Source organism: Drosophila montana, unplaced genomic scaffold, assembly GCF_035044405.1.
Source record: "Drosophila montana isolate Dmon_TW-CO22-7 unplaced genomic scaffold, ASM3504440v1 contig_2669_1, whole genome shotgun sequence".
Lineage (NCBI taxonomy): Eukaryota > Metazoa > Arthropoda > Insecta > Diptera > Drosophilidae > Drosophila > Drosophila montana.
This window is the reverse complement of record NW_026997536.1, coordinates 201,852-220,700: the sequence shown is the minus strand read 5'-3', so window position 1 is coordinate 220,700 and position 18,849 is coordinate 201,852. Positions and strand designations below refer to the sequence as shown.

At 37.5% G+C, this 18,849-nt stretch overlaps 1 long non-coding RNA gene across 4 annotated transcripts; it reads right to left on the bottom strand.

Annotated features, from left to right (window-relative positions):
* Window positions 1-9,706: 9,706 nt before the first annotated feature.
* Window positions 9,707-17,329, bottom strand: LOC135429682 (uncharacterized). Of its 4 annotated transcripts, XR_010436445.1 has the most exons (6): window positions 16,935-17,329; window positions 16,716-16,878; window positions 10,293-10,886; window positions 10,120-10,237; window positions 9,974-10,048; window positions 9,707-9,913 (listed from the first exon to the last, which is right to left on the bottom strand). It is a non-coding gene; the product is annotated as an uncharacterized LOC135429682 (long non-coding RNA). The 4 variants fall into 4 exon arrangements; XR_010436444.1 differs by having other exon boundaries at window positions 9,707-10,048; XR_010436446.1 differs by lacking the exons at window positions 9,707-9,913; window positions 9,974-10,048; window positions 10,120-10,237; window positions 10,293-10,886 and adding an exon at window positions 11,814-12,009.
* Window positions 17,330-18,849: the final 1,520 nt, after the last annotated feature.

Sequence of the window (18,849 nt, the reverse complement as noted above, 5' to 3'; positions counted from 1 at the left end):
CGCATCGCTATGCAGCACATTCTGAAGGATGCGCCCGTACTTAATATGCCACACAGAGGCCGCATAATTTTCTAAATGAGAACTAATGAGTACACATTCAGGCTAAAAGGAAGCTGGAAGCTTGAATGCTTGGGAGTGTCTGCTTGGCCGGACGACCCAAGGGGATGTTTTTTTCTGTGCTCATAACAGGGTCAAACTAAGTAGGAAATGCAAAGTGCATTCACATTTTGATTGCATTATTGCCATTCACTGCAAATCTGACTTCCGTGTGCAACCAGAACATGTGCACGTCCTCTTCCCCTTACTGCGCTTATCTTGTGCTTGAATGCCTACTATGGCGCCTATTATGGGCTCAGACGCCTCGCACAAGGTGAGGCATTGAAATGCGCCTCAAGCAGCCACCTGGACATGCACGAGAGCAGCTAAACTAATGCCATAGAAAGCCAAGCCGGAAAAGCCGCCTCACCTTGCCAAATAGCCCAATTTTCAGTGTCTGGATGCAAAACTTTTGGGTGTCAGCATTAGTTGAGCGCTTTGTATGAAACCCGTGCGGTTTGAAAGAGATTTGCGTTTTGTGGAAATCAGCTCAAAAGCGATTTAAGCAACAACAACAAAAAATGATGTTTTCCGTGATTTTCGTGACAGTTTTTGCGGCTTAAGCAAATGAATAGACGGATAGAAACAGGATTAAGTGAGCGATGAGCTTAAAGCTTAAAGGGACAAGCCTAAGTAATTGTACATAGAAAAAGTCAAGGAAATTACTATAATAATATACCATATATCACGTATATAGAGGGAAATAGATGGAATGCTTAATGCATAGTGAGAATATAAGCTATTCAAGAAAAATTATAAAAAAAAATATAAAGAATTCTGCAACATATATTTCTACGCAGCTCACGTTTATGTAGTCAGTTTTCTTTTAGAAATGTTCTTAATATTCATCATAAATCAGCTAAAACAATAAAGAAAATCTGTCATTTAAATGCTGGGTCTCGAAAAGAGACCAAGTTTTCCAAAAATTATGCAAAAATAGCCCAAATATGATGTGCCCTTTCGGGCTGCCACAGCCCAAAAAGAAAATAAATGGTGTCGAAAAGGCGGAAACATGCAGCACCGCACTGGCTGTAAGGTCAAAGGACATGCTCTGAAGGTCGCTAATAAAAAACCGAATTTCCGTCAAAGCAAAGAAAAGTTCTGCATCAATGGCAAAGGATTTAAAGTTTGCGAACAGGCCACATTTTACAAAAAAGGGTTCCAAAAAACGGAAGCTACAAATGGTGACACCGGACATGAAATAATTTCAATTTTGTGCATTTCCTTGGGCGCCAGATTGCTTGAAGAGGGCACAAGTCAAAGAAAAATATTAAAACTGAATTTAAATTTTTAATAAACTTTTGCCACACAACTTTCGAATACCCTTAAGTCCGGTCTCTCTCTCTCTCTCTCTCTCGCCCACTCTCTCTCCCTCCCATCTCTGCTCGTTGCAGTTGTGTTGCGGGCACAAAATTTACGAGAAATTCTCCAGTTGACTACCCCACCCCCTATTCCCCGCTGCTGTCTGCGTTTTAAAAGCCGCAAAGTGGCGCTGCCTTTGCACTACTTGGCTCAAATGTCCGCTGGGAATGAGGCGTCATTGCTTTACACTTTTCTTCTAGCGCTGTTCATTCGTTTAATTTCGGTGGCTGCCACCAGCCTCCACATCTTAGCTGCCGCTCAGGGCGCCCGGAGGAGCGGGCGCAGGGGCAGGTGTGGGCTATGTACAACAGATGGCACTTGGGTATTTAACGTTCGCTAATGCCCCGCAGCCGCTGCGGTGTAAATGGGGCGTGGCTGCAGCCGCAGTCGCACTCGCTGCGGCAGCCGAAAAACGAAGGCGACAGTTGTCGGCCGTTTCCTAATTACAAATCAGCGGTGGCGCCCAAAAAACCAGAGCAAAAAAATATCCTTGCAACACAAAAAAAGGGAGAAAAGAAAAAAAAAAGGCACAGAGAAATTACAATTGTTTTCTACTCTTTTTCTCCATTTTGTTGCTGCTTTCTTGCGACTTTCTGGGTCAACAATTATGCAAAATACTCTTTTCGCGGCGCAGACCGTCGCATTTATCTGTCCCTTTGCCTGTGGACCCTCAACAAAGAGCTGCGCCCCTTCCCAATGGGGGCCTGCGCGCATCCGTTTTGTAATTAGTTCGCTGCCCCACAACACTGCGAAAATAAGGGAAAAAACACAACGCAAAGTCGAAAGAGAGTCGAAAACAGTTTCTAAACGAGACTTAAAGATTTAATTGCTTGAAATTTTGTTGAGTGCTTCGCTCGATTATAGTCCAATCCCCCGGGCATAGCCTTGAATTCGACTAATGTGATTGTTTTCGCATTGGCAATTAGAGATTTTTTCCCACAGCTTTAATATTTGCATATCTGGTGCGGGATGCTGCCAAGGAAATTTTATCTTCAATTTTGTAAATCAAAGAAGCTTGAAGAATAATTTTCTAACTTTTTATTAGGTAGTTGACATCCAAATTACATTTTACCTTGAACAAAACCTTAAACTCAAACCGTTTCCCAAAAACTGTCAAGCCGAAAACCGAGTTTTCCTATTTACTTTTCAAAAATAGTTTGACTCAAAATAACATTTGAGGAAGACCCAGCTCCTGATTTGATTTATCTTACCATACGCCGTAGATGCCCATTTCGGGAGTAGATTAAATTTAGCTCACATCTTTTCTACGAAAATACTTAAAACTTGCCATATTTTCAATTAAATATTATAAATTTAAATGTTTTATTTAAATTTTATAAATATAAAACAAATGCTAGAATAAAGGGGCCACCAAAGCGAGTTCACGAAGCGAACTTTAAGGCATGGAATTGTTTCGAGACGTAAACTCTGTGTAATTTATATTTATTAAAAGTATTTAAAGTTAAAGCTGTTAAAGCTCTTACTACTATTTTGCTGAATGTTAATAAAAACTTACTATTCCTCATGCTTATGTCTACAAAATATTCAGCTCTTGTTGTTTGCATGATTGGTTCTCTTGACTATACAACATGTAACTTAATAGTCTTGTTGTTTTTTATTTTTCAATGCCTTGTTTCATGCTGGTTTGCGGCCTTAGCCAAAAAGTTGTGGCTGTTGTGTGGCAATGGATATTCGCCTGAAGTCCTCAGGTTCTAGCTTCGTTTGCGACTCGGCCTTATCAGTCAGCACTTTGGTGGCTCTGTGTGGACTGCCTACGGCAAGTGCTAGTGACATCATTAACTTTTTCTTGGCTCTGAGATTGAGGCTGTTGGGTTATATTCTGGTCTTGCACCTTTTCCGTTGCACATTCCGCTTCACCTGAAAATCAGTAAAAATAAAACGTCTAAAAAGTTTTCCGAAGCAGACGACCAGCTTGTGGTTGCTTGTTGCGGCTGCACTCTGCAGTTGAGGTAGAGTCGAAGAACTTTCGCTCAACCCTAGCCAGAGCCTAGTAGATGCCTTTGTTTCAACTGGGAGGGAGGGGGTCTTGGGGTGTTTATTGATTTGTATATTGAAACTGCATTACAAGTTGAGACTTGTTTGACCAAGTTTATTTGAACTTTTTCATTTGGTCTGGCCAAGCTCTCGAATCTCTTGCTTTTGTTTTCTCTAACATTTTGCTGGCCCCTCAATAGTTCAGTTTACTTAATGCTATTTGTTGCATGTCAAGAGTTGTTCATCAAGCACACACACACACACGCACACACACGCAGTTACCTAACTACTGGTCGTATACTTAATATTTTGTGTAGCCCTTTGAATGCTTCAGCTGTGACTTAGCAAAGGAAAACTCTTCTGAATTTCTGCAAGCTACCAAAAAGTAAATAAAATGAAATGAAATAAATTTGTTAGCCCCGACTAAAAACGAGCATTTTGCTGGCTAGGCTCAGAATACCGCCACCCCCTCGCCACCATCAAAAAAAAAAAAGAAATGCATACAATTTGACAACAAATACGTTAAGAAAACTATTTGCCTCATGACAGAATGCAGGCTTGCCTGCTCTTCGCTTCTGCTGCTGCCTCTTCTGGCCAGCTCTGGCCCGTGCTGGCCTGGCCCGAAAAGCCAGTCAACGAGTCATGATTTTGAACTTGTACGACAAACGGGCTGCCGTTGTACGAGTGGCATTTGCAGCTGACATGGAAATACCTAAATGCACACACACCCCACACACACGCACAGTTACACACGCATATGTCGAGCGCTTGCGGCTCTTTTGGGTACTTGGGCACACAACCACGCCCACAATAATGCCGTGGGCCGGGCACACTAGGGCCAACTAGTGGCCTCGCCGCTGCGACCACCCGCTTCTTAGTAGCCTCAGGCTCTTTCGCTGCCAGCCACACGCACAGTGGTCGAAATGAATGAAAATCTAGTAAAATTAATATATCAATTGATATATCACAGCATTTGCGTCCATCTAAAGTAGTGAGATTTGTAATAGATAATCTTTGTTCCCATATGAAACTTAATTTAATTTAATTAGAACAAAAATAAACCATAAAAAAAGGAAGCTAAAACATCTTACGAAATGGATTCGAGCATGTCGAATAATTCGACTTCGTTTGATATTTATCTCAAAATTTTGCGACATATCGGATAATTGTAAAAGCCTACAAATGGGGCATATAAATTAATTGGTTCATCAAAAAAAAAAAAAATGACATCCTGCAACGAAAACGTTTGAAAATATTTATCTAGATTATTAGTTTATATTTATTTTATAATTTTATAGACCTGGTAGAAAACTTCTTTGTTTATATTAAAATCATATAAGTCTCTTATATTTTAAATTTCTCCGCTACAACTGAAAGTTCTAAATTTTATTCACATTGTCTTGATTTTATCCCATGGCACTCTCGTAATATCCACTCAGTTCCCTTGTCACACAATTTCATTTGTTGTTATGCACTCAAGAGGTCGTCGTCGAGATGCGTTTCTATCGTCGACGCTGCATGATTACGCGAGTGTTATCCTCCTCCCAACTCACTCCTATCCCCTCTCACATTTAGTGTACAAACTGATGCCCCCATCATCTTTCTGGCATTGGCCTGCTGCAGCATTTCTTACTTATTTTTGTTGTGCCCAGCTGTGCTGCATTCCAAAGAGAACAGCGCAAATCCTTCAGTGTGTGCGTCGCCTAATCTGACATCGCTGCATATCGAGGTTAAAACTTGACAATAGTTCAACACGACTTGCAGCACACTCCCACGTCTTTATTGTCCTTAGCCGCCTTTAGCCCGGGCTCAGCTCTGGGGTTACGTATACGCCGCGTTAACTTGTCGCCGTTGTCATCGTCGGCAGCGGCAGCGGCAGCGGCAGCGGCAGCAGCAGCGGCTGTCCCTCGCATTCGCTGCCGGCTGCTCGCTTGAGCCATGCCAACCAATATGCAAGACAGCCCTCGACCAGTGCCGCATGCCCCACATCCGCTCGACCGACAGCCCGCCTGCCCGTTCGTGCCATGAGCAGATCGTGACCCAAATTATTTGCACAAATACAACAAGCGTTTTCGAGTGTGTGTGTGTGTCTCTGTCTGCTGCCTGCAATCGCAAGTGTCTTCAAGTTGTGTGACATTCTTGCCTCACCCCCACCGACCTCTCCACCACTGCTACACTTCATCTGTGTACAAATCGGCATTTGCCTGTGCGAAGATTTTCGAGGTTAATGCGTGCAAAACTTTGAAATTAGTAAATTTCCTTTCTTGCATTTGCGATGCTGCCAACTGCCAACAACCTTCCCATGCCTCACACTCCCCACGCCCTGGGTCGACGCTGGCTGGTTATAAGTGCATCTAATTTATTTGTATTTTGTGTTTGTGTTACAGTGCGTATACGTGATGCTTGCTTTTTGCTACCGCCTCTGCTTACCAAAACGTTGCAACACAAACAAATAAGAAGAGCATGAACAACAACAACATTGTAGGCGACACTGGCACTCGTTTAAATTAAAGTTTTTGACCCGAATTTATGTTAGAAGTTGATATTTTCTTTAGCATTAGTTCTTGTCTGAGCATCCTTCGCTGCTTCCGCTTGCCTTTGTGACCGCCCAGCCCGACCCTGTACAATATTCTAAAAAGCAACATACGTGACAGTATTTTGTAATTTTGTGCGCCAGCGACGAAATGAGTTCATTCCGAGTTGCGTCTAAGGAAATGCACTTTTTGCTTACCACCTCCTCCTTCTCCTGCTCCTCCTTCAGCCAGACCAAGCACTCCACCCCTCCTCTGGGAGACTTATGAAGCAGCTGAAAGTCTTTGTGTGCGACTTTAGTTGCAGTAATGGCAAAAGTAAATTCTCCAAAAATGTTCTCATGTCTGCGGCATTCTGTGTGACCACGTGGCTGTTCTTGTTTTCAATTAAATTGGATTTGGAATTTGGCGCAGAAAGTGCCCCTTGCTCTTTGACGTCTTACGACAAGCTAAAAGCTTTGTTGCATTTAATATTTTATTTATTCATACAAAAATCCAAATAAGGGCAACAAAATCCTCAAAATGGTTCATGAAAATACGCTGAAATAAAATTTACTTTGAGCTCAGAATAGAATGCGTGCAGCAAAGATTCAAGATCAAGAAATTTCATGCTTAACTCTGCAGGCGAATTCCTACAAGTGAAAACCAAGTAAATAATGGAAATGAGAAATGTTTGGTATTCGATTTGATCTTGATTTGAGTTACATTTTTAATATTTTTTTTAATAATCCTGTTTGGAATATTAAGCTTTCTGCTTTTCCGGTTAAGTCAGCTCAACTTGCAGTATTCAAATAATGTTTACTTTTTAGTTGAATATTAGAGTTTTATTTTATTAATTATAAATTTATTTAATTGTCATTATTATGTTTAGATTATACTAATATTAATAAGCGAGGTATTTTCTGTTGAGATCCGTTTAAAATTCCGATTCGGATGCATATTAAGATTAAGTCCAGTAAAAGGACTTATTTAACTTATTTAAATGTGAATATTATGTTTAGTTTATACCAAAATTAAAATGAGTGGTTTTTCTTTCGAGATCCGTTTAAAATTAATTAAGGCTCACCTTTAAAACAAAGAAAACTCTAAGCTTGTAGGTTTTCACAGCATAATTTTTTCGGCATTTCAGCCACCTTTTAAAGCTACAAATAAACATTAAAAGCATAAATTTCTCGTAGCATACTTTGTAGGGCATCCCAGCTATTTTTTGTATAGCTAAAATACAAATGCATACATTTAGAACAAAGAGCAGTCAGTTTTCATGCCATGCAGACTCATTCAAATTAAATAGAAAAAGCCAAAAAATTCGCTAAATATGCAGAACAACAAGGAGAAGCTACTTAATAATCATGAAGTAAAGAAAAATTTGCTCAACTACTTAAATATTGATTGGCATGAAAATTGCGGGGTCTGCTTTTGTGCAACTGTAATTAGATTTCGCTTTCTGTTCAACAGATTGTAAGTAGCACATTTAAGACTAACAGTATCTTATCTGGGCGCTTAATTAAACAGCCAGCGGGCGGGTGGGGTGCGCCCAAGCAGCCTCGCAAATTGTTCAAAATGAGTTAGTCAAACAAGGCGCAAGGCCATGCCGCCGGCAACATTGCATACAGAAATGAAAGCATAAGCAAAAATGGAAAAATATATATTCAGAAAAAAAGAAGGAAATTGGTAAGCTTATGCAAGGGTGAAGCTTAAATACCCTACATTGTAGTTCTATATATGACGAGTACAACAATTTGACTGCGAAATAAAACGCTTTGTGGAAAGTAGTATTTTGATGAATATTTTGATCGAATTCCTATTCTATGATATAGATCTATCTCATATATCCCATATCTTTAAAATTTTTTTTTATAATATAAGTATATAAGTCGCGGATATAAATTATATAGAAATCAAAAAATTTAATATCTTATGATAAATTTAAAAATATGTTTCTATATGTAATCTAGACTCTTCAGTCAATATACTTAGAGCATGGTCTAGTAATCAGATCTTGGCTGTAAATATATCTGTATAGTTAATGCGATAAAATCTCGCTCTTCTTTATCACGAACAGATAATACCCAAGGAATATAAGGGAATAAAAAAGAAAAATGCTAGGCAATGTGATGGAAAGGGAAACGGAGGCGTGAATGGGGATTTAGGGAGCAGTGGACTTGGCCATGTTCATGTGTCTGTGTGCGTGTGTGTGTGTGTGTGTGCGTGTGTACATTAGAGTGGACAACTATGTGCTCTGCGTGTTGGTTGGTAGCCAGCGCCGCGTGCTAATTATGATGAAAGATTTCTGCATCTTTTAGCGTTAATCCATTTGGAAAATTAGAAATGAAAATTTAATGAAATTTCCACCAACTTTTCCACACACTTTTTTCACCCATCGCCAGACAATTAGCGGGTCGCCCTTTCAGGCGACCAAAAGCAGACACTAATAATTGAATGGAGCACAAACTAAAGACAGAGTGGGTAAAAGTTATTGGCAAAAAAAGTTAACAACTATTGACAGAGAAGCTATTGATGTTGCCAGCTGGTTGCAGTTATCGAGAGACTTGAGTGCAAAGTTCTTGTTGACAGTTTGTCAATGTGTATCTTCGGCTGCTTCTTCTTCTTCTTTTACTTTTGGGGTCGCCAAACATTTATAATGTCATCAGTCATTCATTAGGTTTTATAAAGTAAAATGCTTCTAAAACGAACATTAATTTCGCCCAACAGCCGGCAATTAACGCGACTTTGTTGTCGGTGCCCAGCATTTGCCCAGCGGCAAAGCGCCGGCACGCCTCCTGCTCCTTAGAGACACGCAGTTGCTTTATAACACGTTTTTAATTACCCGTTTTGCAGCAGGGCCAACAATATGGCAGTCTAACAATACCGGCAATAAACGAGTGCGACTTGAAAACAATTAAAAATGTCGTAATTGTCGCATTAATGTTTTTCTGATAACATTTTTGCACTTGGCACGCGGCCAGATCCCGAACCCAGACAGAGTTCTAATTGCAACAGAAATTACCAAAAAGAAATGTCAATAAAAATTTAATTAACGCAACTGAAAAATATATTTTTATAGACAGTTATCATGCATAGGTCCCAACAATCCCCTCTTTCTCTCTCTCTGTCTCTCTGTCTCTCTGTCGTTGTCGCTTCACCTATTTATGCAAAACTAATAAAAAAATAAGAAGCAGAGAGTTAAATTTTTCCAAAGTTTTGTTTTTTCCCATTTTTGGTCAAACATGTTTCGTGGCCATAAAACATGGCCGGGGCTGTACTTAATGGCCTAACCAGTGGCCAACGTACTAGCCTTGAATCATTAAACGCACTTGTGCCTCCCAATGTGAATACTCCCTCCGTCCCTCCGCCATGTCACGACGTCCGTCTCATCCACGCAGCTAAATCATGGCAAATACTTGAGAGCTTGGCCTGAAACGCATGCAACTAAGTGCGTAAAATATTATTAAAAATATATTTTTGCTATAAATAAATAGTTTAACTGGTATCAAGAGAGATATCTAATTTTATGCTAGATTTTAATGCTTTGCCGAAATATATTTTTCGTGCAAACAAAGCAAAATGACAGTCGGTTAAGTTTTGTTTAAAGTTTATATTTCAGTTATAGAAAAGTGCTTTAAAAAAGATTATATTGTTGTTAAAGCCCCAATATATATATACATATATTGTTATTTAAAGTACAGTCTATGCAGATCAGTGTTGAAAAAACTTGTTTTTTCTTGATTATAATTATACATATTTTCTATTCATCATTTAGAGCATGTGAAATACGGCTAAGTATGACTTTCCAATATTTTCACTGTTAAATTGACAATAAATAGTGTTGGAAAATTTAGCTATTGTTTTTAATTGATAATGCATTTATAAATATTTGCCTAAAACAGTGCTGTGAAATTTTTCTATTTATGCATTCCTTTTAAATAGTGCTGAAAAATTTGTTTGTAAATTATGCTCTTATTACACATTATATAAATATTTCCCCATACATTATTGAGTCTGCCATAATTCGCTTAAAACAATGTTGCCAAATATTTTCACTCTTGATTTCCCTTTAAATAGTGCTGGAAATCATGTTTTTGTTGATAAATTATATTCATATATATTAAAACATATTTGCTGTACATTTGCTTACCTTTTGCCAAACATTCTCTTTATATCCTTATCGCTAACATTAACAATCGCCAACTTTTGTTGTAACCCTCCGTCTTCTCATGGCCATAGCTATAACAAAGATACATACATATTTCAATCTTAATGAAAATGGTTACAATTCAGAGTTGGCTTCAATAAACAACATTTTCTTACTTCCGGTGCTGCTGTTAATGTAATTACCGCAGCATTTTTCTTCAGCTTACAATGCACACACACGCACACTCGGACTCAGGCATATTCAACTCCTGTTCACTGACATCCTCTCACAGGACGAGCCGTTACTGACAGACTCGCCGGCACAAAACTCGTTCAATTGCCGCAATGGACATATCAGCCAATGGGCGTACGCACGCTCCTCTTGAGCTGCCTGGCTGTGCGTGTGTGTATGTGTGTGTGTATTATAGTGCCATATAAGGCATGTGCGTGCCTCTACGTATACTCATTAAAATTGACCAGCCATTATTACAGGAACGTGCCTTCTTTCCTGAGTAATTTATTCGACTCCTTTGATGTGCGACACACGGAGGTGTGACTTCTGTTGCTGAGACGTTACTTCCAGCAGCCACTGTGTCTATGAATGCTTTAATAGCCGACACTCTATTATAATTATGATAACACTTTATTTATTTAACATTTACTGCATGTGTTATGTTTCGCGTCACTATAAATGCTTTTGAATAAGAATTATTATTATTATAGGCAGACATATGTATTTTGGCGTGATTTCTTTTTTGAGATGTTCCCAAGCTTTAAAGATAGAAGTAAATAATTGTTTAGCTCCAATGAAAATGGGATTCATTTAGCTTTGCTTGGAATAAAGTCAGTTGGAAGAGCTTCAATATTTGCAGGGTTTTTATTTGTTTGAGATATGTTTTTCACTTATTGTTGGAATTGCGAAAACAGCTCACATATCAGAGCACCTATATCAGAATTGACATATCTGCATTCTGCCATTGAAATTTTATAAATCATGTGCAGATTTACTTTTTTCTTGCCATAAACATATATCTTTTATTTCGGGCTGCTTCTCTATAGCAGACACACACACACGCACGCACACAACTACATAGACATGTATGCTGTGGGGCTGCGCGTTTATGGAAGAGGCGAAAAGCCACAAAACACATTCATCAAATCCGCAGAGTCATTCATCATGGGTAATATATTTGACATTGTCAGTGATGGATAAATACTACGTAGTACCATACGGCGAGCGGCCCACTGTGCCAGCCAAAAGCAACAACAACAATAACAGCAACAACAATGGACAATGGCAAAAACAAACTACAACTAAGGGATAAGATATTCCGCAACATGAGCTGCCCCGGAAGCATATCGTCTGCATGTTAAGCTCGAATTTTGCGTTTCGTTGCATGAAAATTGCCTTTAAATTGATTTTTTTCTCTGTTTCGGGTAATCCATGGACGCAGGTGAATTGTATGACACGAGTTCAGAGTTGGGGTAGGCCAGCATATGTAGTCGAATGGTATAATTTGTTAGGGCTCAGATATCATGCGTTTACAATTTTAGGAAAGTGTGTTTTGGGTTTTTTTTTTGAAAATCGAAATATAAAAATTTAAATACGGGTTTTAAATAAATATGAAATATTTCTATTACTAGATAGTTCCTTTCATTTTAAAAACTTTTATAAATGCTTAAATAAATACTTCAGCGTGTTTTACGAAATAGGTTTAATTACTAAAAAGCTGCAGTCTTGCGTAGTATTTATTATTTATTTATTTCAATTTATTAGTGTTTAAACGTCCTCCTTCTTTGTCAGCTAGCGATATATCGGCAGCCCCTTTCTTCTTATCGATAATACAATAATCTTTTCATCGATACCTACTTATAATTAAAACTGATAGCCATGCTGTAAAAACATAGAAAGAGTTTTCAATAAATAAAATTGCCTAATCCTATTGCAAGTATTTTAACATTCCTTAAGTATAGGGTAGTACTCAGTATGTGCTTTCCCCAAACTGCAATATCTATCGCGCCCAAACTAACCTAACCTGAAAGTTGCTTACTTTTGTGTCATATGTAAATGGAGCTGCTATACTTTCTGCAAAAATGCAAATATGTAGATTCTCTTTTGTGACCACATTGAGCTGCATTTAGTCATCGATTTGAAGATGTCAAGTTTTGTGAAAATATCAAAAAATTCCAAAAATCTTCTCCAAGAACTTTCATGCCATAAAAACGTTTTCGTTTGGAATAAATGAATATAAATTAACATTTTTACTGTGAGTTTTCGTTTAGTTTTCTGCTGATATAGATTTCTGTCATGTTTGGCTAAATAGTTTTGCTTTGTAGGAAAATTGTTATTAATGGGCAGCGCCCATATGAAGTAACCAATTCTAGCCCAGTTCTGTATTTCAATTTCCGGCAGCTTTTTGCGTTAAGTTGCCATTTGGTGACAGGCAAAGAGCAGCAAATGGAAATGTGGAGTGGGCGAAAAACTTTTGAAATAACTTCAAATGCGCGCGCAAAAAGAAAAAAAATAAAAGCGAGAAAAGCGACAGAAAACGGCATTAAGAAAATTGTGGAAAGCGCTGCCGCGTCTAAGAACAAGCAAACTGTTTTTGTGCTTTTAGTAGGCAACTAAGCGCGAAAAGTTTCGCTTTTCGGCTGGCAAGGACAACAAGCCAATGGGACGAGGGACGAGGGCGACAACGGAGATGGTGTTCTAAATAAAATAAATTCGATTCGCATTTGTGGAGCTGGGCGGGGGGCGTGGCCGTGCCAGAGCCTGTCCAGAGGCCTCTGCGCCAGCAGATTCATCGCTTTGCTAGCAAATTTTTTGCCACACTTTCTGTGGACCATTTTTATTTTATTTTTTTCTTGCGCTTGTTGCCTTTGCCTTGAAGACGCGCTGCCACATTAATTTCACTTCTTATAAATCTCGTAAAATTTTTCTTGCTGCCTGCGACCGGATTTGCTTTTGAACATAAATTATTTAAAATTAAAGCCCATCGTATGCTGCTTTAAAGTCTCGCTCAAAGCTCATATATCATCTCTTATCAGCTCAATTAGAAAACGATCAAATGCCTTCACTCTGCCTTGTTTTCAATTTGTGTCGATATTTTAATCGCTTTCGATTAATTTTGATTGTGTACATTATTTTTCAAAACGCTAAATTTTGTTTGCCCCTCGATGCGTCGCAAATATTGACAGAGGCGTAATTTGGGCATTTTTCTTTCAATTTCATTAGGATTATATTTGAGCAAGTACTCCGTATCGGGAAGTTGGGATGATGGGATGAGAATCTGGAAGTATATACAGGACAAAAATTTGGACATGCTTACAAATTCCTTGCGGGGCTACTTTTATGATATCGATAGTAAGAGCCTTTGTTGGGATACAGATTAATATCGATAGTCCCGATAATTTTCTTTTCGATTATTGTCAAGTTCATGGGATTGATGCAATGAGAAATATGCAAGAATATCTAAGTCCTGGCAGTGGTTAATATAGGGTATGCTCGTACTTTTAGGCAACTTTTTTAATATCGATAGTATCGAAAGCTTTCTCTGATTGTCTTGAACTCTATAATAATGATGTGATAAAAACTCTGCGATTATGTATATTATATATTAATAATTTACAAGAGGCGAGCTTTCGAGCCTTGTAGCTCTTTTAAGTATATCGATAGTTGTTTGTTTGAATCGTCCTGAAATTTATGGGAACGATGTGAGAGAATCTGCTGTTATGTATTCTATATAGTATATTTTTATAAAGGACACGATTTCGAGGGCCATTGCGGCGCATTTTAGTATATCGATAATTTTTCCTATAGTCATAATTCATTTAACTTATCAGCGCACATTGAAGAAGCTTCTATTATCGAAGTATCTATTGCAGCAAAAACTAATGTTGAGTATTTTTTCAATTATTTCTAACTGGTTTAAATGAGATTTGCGTTGAAATATCGATTCAATTATCTAGAAAAAAGTTGCAATTCACTGTTAGTTAGTAAAATTAAAAAGTATATTCGGCTAAATAAATTGGTTAAGGGCTATAAAAATAATGGTAAATAAAATGCGACAAAATGTAATGAAAACAAACAAAACTATAAATTCGAACTAACCCATAAAACTTTATTGGCAAAACATTTACTGAGTACATAAACATGAAAGTTTTATGCTTTTTGTTTTTGTTGCTCTGCTGTGTAAAGTATATAGTTAATACAGTTATATACTTACATACATTTAATCACGCTAAAAGCCAAAGTACACTTGCCCAAAGGCTAACTATGAATTTGTGTTTATCTACCTTTGATTTGTGCTGACTTATTAAAGATAATTTTATCGGCTACGCACGAGAAGAATTTATATTATTAAAAAAAATACTTGCATTTATTTGATTTGTGCTCAAAGTAAATGTCAATCAAATTTTTAATTTATTTAAACACGAACTGCGGTTGAGTGTGAGCAAAACAACAACTTATTTGGCAATAAAATACAACTTAAATATAAAAACTGTAGGTATTCATATTTTGCATGCCTACAAGAAATTGAATTAGTTTGGATCTGTGACTCAAGCTTTTAATGCCAGAACAACAACAAGCTCAAGCTACATAGCTCAGATAAATAAACAAAAATTTTGAAATAGTCTACAATTTAAACTATTTACTAAATCAACAATTTGAGAAAGCATGTAAAGCTTTTTTAAATCAAGAAAAGTTTGGGTAAATAAATAGTTGAAATTAAAACTTTATTAAATTGGCTTTTGATTTGTCATCCATAAGTTGTTGTTCTTAAGTGCAAGAGTTGTATCTATGAAAATATTATGTGAAAGAAACTCAGTTGAAAATCTCTTAAAGTAATCTTTTGCTCAAAAAGTTGCAATCGAAAAAAATGTAAGAATTTTTGGCAGTGCTATGAGTATTTATTACGATATATAAACCTTTTTAGAATGCATCTATTATAATAGTTTTTTATCTTTAACTATCTGGCATATATCTAACATATCAATCGAGTAATCCAGTGCTTAAAACAATCAATTTAAAAATCATCTATGTATCAAACCAGCTTTTTATCGTTAAATATGTTTCTAACAAGCATAAGATATTATATTTCTATGGCTCTAGCAATCTAATTTTCATTTATAATCGAACCCACCCATGTCTTGTTAAATAATTAATTATATTTGCCCCATAGATAATAAATTTCTTACAAGCTTAACCTCATACTTAGCTAATTGCCATATTGAATTTCGTGCTGTCTTTCAAATTTACATGTGTTTCAATTAAGGAACCGAAAAGAACCCCCAAAAAAAGCAACAAAAATAAGCAGAAGAAGAAGATGCTGCTGCATAGAACTACCTCAACAATTAAGCTAAAACGGTTCTCTGTGGTTTTCGGTGACCGTAATTATAAGTTAAGCTGCTATTAATTATGGCGCCTAATAGAGTTTGGCGCAGACGGGCAGGGGGCGTGTTCTGTGTGTAGCAGCAGCCCCCAAAACTCACACATGCTTAACCTCAATGTCAGACAGACACACGTACACACACAGACACACACACACATACATACACAAGGGCAGTTATCGCTGACATCAGCAAAATTTATCTGGCAATAGGCTAATCTCTCTGGCAGGTTAAAGTCGAGTCGCTTCCGCCCGCCGCGCGCAAACACCAAAAACACGACCCAAATGAAATCCAAATTAATTTTCCAATAGCGTAAGTTTTATATCAAATTTGCATGTCACTCACACACCCCACACAGTCACCCACCCACTCACCGACATACACCCACACTCACACACACACACAACTTTTGTTGCTAATTAGCAATAAATTTGAATATATGCATCAATTGTAAATACCTGTTAAACGATTTGTTCGAGCCGCATTTTGCTGATGTGCGCAACACTATTTATGGTCCACTTGATACAATATTAAATCAATATTGGGGCTAATCAGTTCTTGCCAAACGCTAGTTAGTCTCCAATGTAGTTGGATCAACACTTCGTGCTTAAGGAGATCGATATATCGATTACCTATACAATTGTACAATACATCAAAAAAATTTGACAAAAATCATATCCGATTTAAGAATATATAAAGTTAGTAATCTTTTCTTATTTCCCCATTTTTTAAATTTCGATGAATGTTTCGTTTAAATTTGACACTTAAGCAGTTATTGTTATCTACCCACATATTCATTTGAAAGCATATTCGGAAATATTTCTTTTAAGGAATGTTGACTGAAAAAGATTTTGGCTTAAGTACCGAGAGATACAAGTCAGATGTTTGGTATATGTGTATGGGAAAAAGTTTTGTATGCCTAGGGGTGTGCTATGAGTACAGCAAGAAGCTTTTAACTAAAATCTGCGAGCTCAGTTTTGTTGACCTCAGCAGGACTGCGTTATTAGGGAAGCTGGTTGTGTGGTTCCCCAAGTCGCCTTTCAAGATTAAAGAGAAACCAGTTCCTGATCAATCGCAGAATACCTATAATATAAATACCTTAGCAATAGTGTTGTAAGACATACTATAGATATTTATGATGATTACAGTAGCTATCAGATATTTGGAATTGGACACAATCCGAAACTTTTTAAGAATCAAGCGACTCACATTGAACATCGAGTAAAACTCGGTAAGAGAAACTGTAGAGAAAATCGATATATCGATGTTTGCTTATTTCACTGGCAATAAGCCCCATATGAGCTGAAATAGCTGGCAATTTTGAAAGTAATCAGGCATATAGTACAACAGGAGAAGCGGGGGATCTCTTTGTCTGAGAAAAAGTCGCATAAATCAATTTGAAATGAAATGTACACTTCATGTACTTGCCGTCTGTCTTTACTTCGCATACTTCCAGAAACTCGGCTTCGCTTCTGCCTTGTTTTCAGCCCCCGCTCCTCCATTGCCACACACAATGTATCTGCGCAGCTCTACATAAATTTTCCGCGAAAATCTGCATAAAATCAACGCTAACAAGCTCCATCCACGGAAAGCCAGCCGAACATCTTTGCCAGCGTTTCCGTCTGGTCGAGCTGCTCCTTTGCGGCCATGGAGGCGGGCGTGGGCCGCATATCTCTTACAACTCGGTACAATGTTCCCATGTTGCAATCTCTCCGAGTGCTTGTCGACTGAAAGTTAGAAAAAGCAGCTATACAATCTATTCATTTGACTGAACAATACAAAAAACATGAATTTAACAGTGCCAACTGAATGGAGCTCTCCGAGTTATGCTAAGCATAATCATAAAACAAAATGTAAACGGAGTTTTAAAGAAATGATATACATAGTTACATTTGGATACAATTATCGGGTTCTCTGAATGAGCTACACACAAACATTAATGGCTCGATTCCACTATTACCATTTTCTACATTTCTTTGCGAATGCTAAACTATATATGCATATATGTTGCCAGCACGTTTTTCCATAAGAAACAATGTATCTCACATATTTAAGATATGCAAGAAATTCAAACTGAATTTCGTGTTGCTTGCGAACTTCTATCGAATAGCATATCGTTGTTGGGATATATATGAAAGTATCAATACAAAAACATTTTATCAACAACGCTTTCCAGCACATTGAATGTCAAAATGTGAAGTATTTACAAAATTTAAGATTTGTTGAGTATAGTGGAATCGGGCGATAAGAAATTCTTTTATTCCCATGAACATTCATATCCTTATCAACTTTGTCCAAAAACCGGGTGGCAGCGCTAGGTCGATAGGTTGGCAATCGCGATGCCAGATATAGAAAGCAGCACTGCAATTAATTCAGATAGTTTTTAGCTTTGATTCATAGAGTAATAAACAGATACAGAGGAGTGTTCTGGATCAAACGCTCTTTTTCAAAAAATGTGAAGCTAGATTGCGAGGTTGCAAACACAAATTGCAAACACAACACCCGGCTGTCTGCAGCTACTTCTGCCGATGCCCAAAATTCAATGACAACTTCAGAACATTTTCAATAAGAACCAGCAACGAAAAGAATCAAAACAAAGAACACGACAATAAAAATGGCACACCACAATTCTGTCCTTGCCATCCCTTTTTGGTTCGAGGCTACAGCCTATGATCTAAGCTTCTACACTCTTCTAACTCATTGTTGTGGTTTCTAAGCACTGCTATGCCTATAATTCGCAAAGTCCCAAAGTCTTGTCTTCTTCTTCTCCACTCGCTTTCAACTTGCAAGCAGCCAGGCAGATTTTTATAATTTTAATTTTTTGACCAGCATAGCACCCTTTCTCTAAATAGGGTATTTTGACTATTGATCAGTGCTGTAGCTAAATACCACAAATCTTCTCATATACAATTTTTGATCCAATGTCTGATTAAAAAATAATTGCGTATTAACTGTTCAACTATTGGTACAATCAATAATAATTATTTTCTTTGAACATTATACACTATTACTTTAAATAAGGGCATTTATTACTCAATGGGGTTGGATTAAAACCAGCAATTAAATGAATACACATTCAAGAAAATATCTGGATTTACTCAAACATAAAGTAATTAGCTTTGTATATTTATAAATTTTAGACACACGGATTGATTCCACTATGCTTGATTCCAATATGTTACATTTAAAAACTGCACATTATGCGATTCCATTAGCAAAGTAATTACCTTTGTAATACGGATTGATTCTTTGTACTGATTAATTCCACTATGCTCAAAATATGTTACATTTACAAACTGCACATGCGATTCCATTAGCAAGTGGTCGGAAACGGTATGAATGG